Below are 6,002 nucleotides of genomic sequence, written 5' to 3' on the forward strand. Positions count from 1 at the left end.
ACAACGACATCAAAATTGCTGTCGAGTCGATTCTCACTCAGAGCGACACTACAGGTCAGAGTAGAGGTGCCCCGAAGGTTTCCAAGGAGCACCTGGTAGATTTGAACTGCTGACCTTTTGGTTAGCAGCCATAGCTCTTAACCACTAGGCCACCAGGGCTCCAGGAATACCAATGCTCCATACTTATTCATGTAAGTAGTGGTTTCTGGTCCTCAAAGCAATGCTACTGATTTTATCCAACATGAAAAACATAAGGCAAATAGCATTAAATCCATTTTATAAATAAACTCAAGCAAACTCTGAGATCGTTGGCCAGTGTATAAAGACCAGGTCTCCTGGATGTGCTCACCAGACCACACCTTCCAGAATTACGGCTGGAAGCCTCTGACACAGGCAGGCGTGGACGCCTTCCAGGTTCTGAATTAGCCAGACCCTAGATTTAGGAGTGCAGAGAGCGGTGACCTTTGCTCCCTCACAGCCACAGGTATGGCGAAGTTTAGCTTGTTACTTTAAGAATGCTAGGGGAACAGACTCGAGAGAGACTTAGGAGGTAGGACAGGATTTGGTGATAAACTGCTTGGGGAGGAGGAATGTCGAGATGCTGGCAGGTTTCTGGTCTGTGGATCCGTGCAGATGGTGTGCAAACACTGAGCCAGGCAGCAGAGGAGTAACTAGGGTACAGGTATGGCAGGTATTGCACCTGCCCTGTGCACGTGGCGCCACTGAGCACCTTCTATTAACCAGTACGGACAGCAGCGTATCTGTGGAAAATGGGGCCTATGGCAAGCACTGACACTGCGCCCCCGTCCAGCCATCTGACACCCCTCTTTTAGATAACTTTACCATAATATCAGCTCAAAATTACGAGTCAAGCGTGTTAATCTTTTAATTAACATACCACCGTGCTTGAGAAGGAAACTCTGGTGGTGTAGTGGTTAAGAGCTACGTCTGCTAACCAAAAAGTCAGCAGTTCAGATCCACCAGGCCCTTCTTGGAAACTCTATGGGGCAGTTCTACTCTGTCCTATAGGGTTGCTAGGAGTCAGAATCGACTTGATGGCAACGGGTTTGGTTTGCTTTTTTGGTACTTGAGGACATAGGGCTGTACTGGGTTAATACAATCTGCTCAGTGGTGCCACATGCCCACAGCTGGTACAATACCCTAGATGGGCCACTGCCAGGTGGCCCTGGAAGGTCTGCTGTGATTATAGAGAATTACAAACTGGATTTCAGGAGTCAAGCATTCATTTATTTAGCTAACAAACATTATTTGAGTGTCCATTGTGAATCAGGAAACCCTGGTGGTACAGTAGTTAAGTGCTACAGCTTCTAACCAAAATGTTGGTAGTTTGAATCCACCAGGTGCTCCTTGGAAACTCTATGGGGCAGTTCTACTCTATCCTATTGGGTCTTTATGAGTCAGAATCGACTTGACGGCAATGGGTTTGGTTTTTTTGGTTTATTGTGAATCAAGCACTCTATCAAATGCAGAATCACTTGGGGCCGGAAGAATTGATATGAATAATCAAGTTCCTCTGAGAGCTGACCAATGGCCTCTGTATGCAGCGTAAATGCCTCTGGTAGGCTATTGGCTCCACCGGTTGACTCTGTTTGATTTGGCTTTTAATCCCCAGCAATTCATCTACCACTTGGCACATTTTCGTGTTCACAGTAGATGCATTTTGAATGAAGAAAGGAAGGGATGATCTTTTAAGAACACAAATCATGTCACTTTTCTGCTTAAAAGTCACCAATAGCTTCCCGTTGCATTTAGAATAAAATTCAGCGTCCTCCCTAAAGCCGCCAAATCCAAACAGGGGCTGCATCTGTGGACCTCCCAACCTCCGCTACACTCTCCCCTACTTGTCTTCAGCCTTGTAATCATCTCCAACCCTTGAGCCCTTCAGGCTTGTTCCCTTGCAAACTGGCTGAATTAGAAGCAGGTCTGGAACACTCTTCTATCCTTCCTAGAGCTGGCTGCTTCTTATCTCAAGTATCTCCTCAGAGGGGCCTTCCCTGACCTCCCCCTCCTCACTCTCTAGCCTATTACTATGTTGTATTTTCTTCATTGCACCTAACACCATGTGAAATTACCTATTTGTCAGTGTGTTTACTAACCATTTCCTCAACTATCTTTTTTGTTGAATATATGAACATGGGTAGATAAGTTAGAAGGCAATGACTGAGCAATAGAAGAGGCCTAGAGCCATTATGGAGGGCACAAAGAGACACGAGCAGATCTGAGAGATGTTTAGGAGCTGGAGCTGACGGGTTTGGGGGTAAACTGGTTAGGGAACAGGAAAGTGAAGATACCTCTAGGTTTCTGGTCTGCATGGATGGTTGTGCTAATTACTGGGTTGGGCTGCCCTAGAAGAGGGCCAGATGTGAAGATAGAAGACATTATTTGGGCTTTTCATTTATTGAGTTAAAGTTCCTCTGAGGCTTCCAAGAGGACCTGGCAAGTGAACAGTTGGATACCAGAGTCTGAAGCTTAGCAGAGAGGTTTGAGCTGGAGACATAATTGTGTGTGTGTGTGTGTGTGTGTGTTTTTTTTGGGGGGGGGTGGTTAGGTGAAAGTTACAGCGCAAATTAGTTTCTCATTCAAAAATGTATACACAAATTGTACTGTGACATGTGTTGTAATCCCCATAATGCATCAGCTCTCTCCCCCTTTCCCTTTTCACGCTGGGGTTCTCCGTGTCCATTTGCCCAGTTTTCCTGTCCCTTCCTGCCTTCTCATCTTTGCTTTTGGACAGGGGTTGCCCATTTGGTCTTGTATACTTGATCAAACTAAGAAGCATGTTCCTCATGTGTGTTATTGCTTATTTTATAGGCCTGTCTAATCTTTGGCTGAAAGGTGGACTTCGGGAGTGGTGGATATATAATTTTGTGGGTCATCTGTGCATAGCTGGCAATGGACGGTGGGAATGGGTGAAATAAGCTAGTGGGAATAAAAGAGGGAAAGAGGAGAGGGCCTTGATCAACCCTTGAGAAGCTCTACAATTGAACAGCCTGGTAGAGGGGGGTGAGCTCAAAAGGAATCAAAGGGTTGGAGAAATAAAACTAAGGAGGAAGAATTTGTCAGGAGATGTTTGTGGACTTCCTTGTTCCCAAGTGAAGCTATTTGAGAGGGTCTCCTCCAGCCCTGACACCTAAATCCATTGCCACTGAGTTGATTCCAACTCATAGTGACCCTATAGAACAGAGTAGAACTGCCCCATAGGGTTTTCAAGGAGTGGCTGGTGGATTCAAACTGCTGACCTTTTGGTTAGCAGCTGAGCTCTTAACCACTGTGCCACTGGGACTCCATGTGACACCTGTTGTTGTTGTTGTTAGGTGCCATCGAGTTGGTTCTGACTCATAGTGACCCTATGCACAACAGAACAAAACACTGCCCAGCCCTGCTCTATCCCCACAATTGTTGCTATGCTGGAACCCACTGTTGCAGCCACCATGTCAATCCATCTCATTGAGGGTTTTCCTCTTTTTTGCTGACCCTCTACTTTACCAAGCATGATGTCCTTCTCTAGGAACTGATCCCTCCTGACAACATGTCCAAAGTATGTGAGGTGTAGTCTCGCCATCCTTGCTTCTAAGGAGCATTCTGGTTGTACCTCTTCCAAGACAGATTTGTTCCTTCTTTTGGCAATCCATGGTATAGTCAATATTCTTCGCCAACAGCACAATTCAAAAGCTTCAATTCTTCTTTGGTCTTCCTTATTCATTGTTCAGCTTTTGCATGCCTATGAGGTGACTGAAAACACCCTGGCTTGGGTCAGGGCTATCTCAAGGAACATCTTTGCTTTTCAACATTATAAAGAGATCTTTTGCAGCTGATTTGCCCAAAGCAATGCATCTTTTGATTTCTTGACTGTTTATTGTGGATCCAGGTAAAATGAAATACTTGACAACCTCATTCTCTTCTCCATTTATCATGATGTTGCTCATTGGTTCAGTTGTGAGGATTTTTGTTTTCTTTATGCTGAGGTGTAATCCATATTGAAGGCTGTGGTCTTTAATCTTCATCAGTAAGTGCTTCAAGTCCTCTTCACCTTCAGCAAGCAAGGTTGTGTCATCTGCATAACGTAGGTTGTTAATGAGTCTTCCTCCAATCCTGATGCCCCGTTCTTCTTCATATAGTTCAGCTTCTCACATTATTTGCTCAGTATCCCCTTGTTCTCTCTGAACAACTGCCTCTTGATCTATGTAAAGGTTCCTCATGAGCACAATTAAGTGTTCTGGAATTCCCATTCTTTGCAATGTTATCCATAATTTGTTATGATCCACACAGTGGAATGCCTTTGCATAGTCAATAAAACACAGGTGAACATCTTTCTGGTATTCTCTGCTTTCAGCCAGAATCCATCTGACATCAGCAATGATATTCCTGGTTCCACATCCTCTTCTAAATTCAATTTGAATTTCTGGCAGTTCCCTGTCAGTATACTGTTGCAGCTGCTTTTGAATGATCTTCAGCAAAATTTTGCTTGCATGTAATATTGATGATATTGTTCGATAACTTCCACATTCGGTTTAATCACCTTTCTTGGAAATAGGAATAATTATGGATCTCTTCTGGTCACTTAGCCAGGTAGCTGTCTTCCAATATCTTGGCATAGATGAGCGAGCACTTCTAGCCCTGCATCCCTTTGTTGAAACATCTCAATTGGTGTCCCATCAATTCCCAGAGCCTTCTTTTTTGCCAATGCCTTCAGTGCAACTTGGACTTCTTCCTTTAGTGCCATCAGTTCCTAATCATATGTTAACTCCTGAAATGGTTGAACATCGACCAATTCTTTTTGGTATAGTGACTCTAAGACAGGGAACAGAGGGGACCCCAAATCTGCAAACAAAGTAATAGGAAATGGGCCAGGGCGCAGAAACAAAGCCATTCCCCAGAACAAGGGGACCAGGTACAAGAAAATAGCCCACAAACTTCTTTGAAGTTCTTTCAGAAGCAGCTGGATGAAACCAGCCCCAGAGACAAGCGCAGAACATCTACCTGTGACCACTGCGTCACCTTCCACCAGGGGCAGAGAGGGGGGCTGCAGCAGCAGCCGGGAAATCGGACTCAGGGAATGAGAGATGGCGCAGGCATGCGACACCCCATAATAAGTCCTGCTACGAATCCCAGTGCCCTCTGGGACAGGAGCCATCTTAGAAATCTGCTGCGTGGACACCATAGTTAACATATCCGTGCCTGTGCCTTTGAATAAACATGAGTCTTTTCCCGCCCAAGAACTTTTAAAAACCCAGGCAAGTATTTTGTTCTGTGAGATGGGGGTATGTGTTGCTTAGGCCCTCCTCATCTCCATTTGCAAGCTCTTTAATAAAACTTCACTCGGGTGGAAAACTATACGCCTTACCTGCTCATTTTTGACCAGTGAGAGGCAAGAACCTTATCCCGGTAACACAGTCAGATCCCATAATATCTTGAGCCAATTCCTTAAAAGCTCGCTCCCACTCTCTCTCTGTATATATACAGAGAGAGTTCTGTTTCTCTATAGAGCCCTGTCATATGTATATATATAGAGAGGGAGTTGTTTCTCCGGAGAACCCCGTTATATGTATATACATCACATAGAGAGAGAGAGAAACAGAGAGTTCTCTTTCTCTAGAGAACCCTGTTTGTTATATGTATACACATAAAGAGAGTTCTGTTTCTCTAGAGAACCCTGACAAAGACAGTGACAATGGAAGCAGCCACATCTATAAGCCAGCCATCCCCAGGAACTAGGAGAGAGGCCCACAGAAGGAATTGACAAGGCCAAGACCCTGATTTTGACTTTAAGCTTCCAGGACTGTGATAAAATACATTTCTGTTCTTTCAAGGCATCTAATTTGTGGTATTTTATTATGGCAGCACTAGGTAACTAAGACCTTAAAAGGACCCCATCATTAATTTCCCCCATTCTACAAAGAAGAAAACCAAGGTACACAGAATCTCTAAGTCATACAGACAGCAACTAGAGGTATCCAGATGCAAACCCAGGTAGCTTGGAT

This window comes from Loxodonta africana, chromosome 15 (assembly GCF_030014295.1).
Source record: "Loxodonta africana isolate mLoxAfr1 chromosome 15, mLoxAfr1.hap2, whole genome shotgun sequence".
NCBI classification, from domain to species: Eukaryota; Metazoa; Chordata; class Mammalia; order Proboscidea; family Elephantidae; genus Loxodonta; species Loxodonta africana.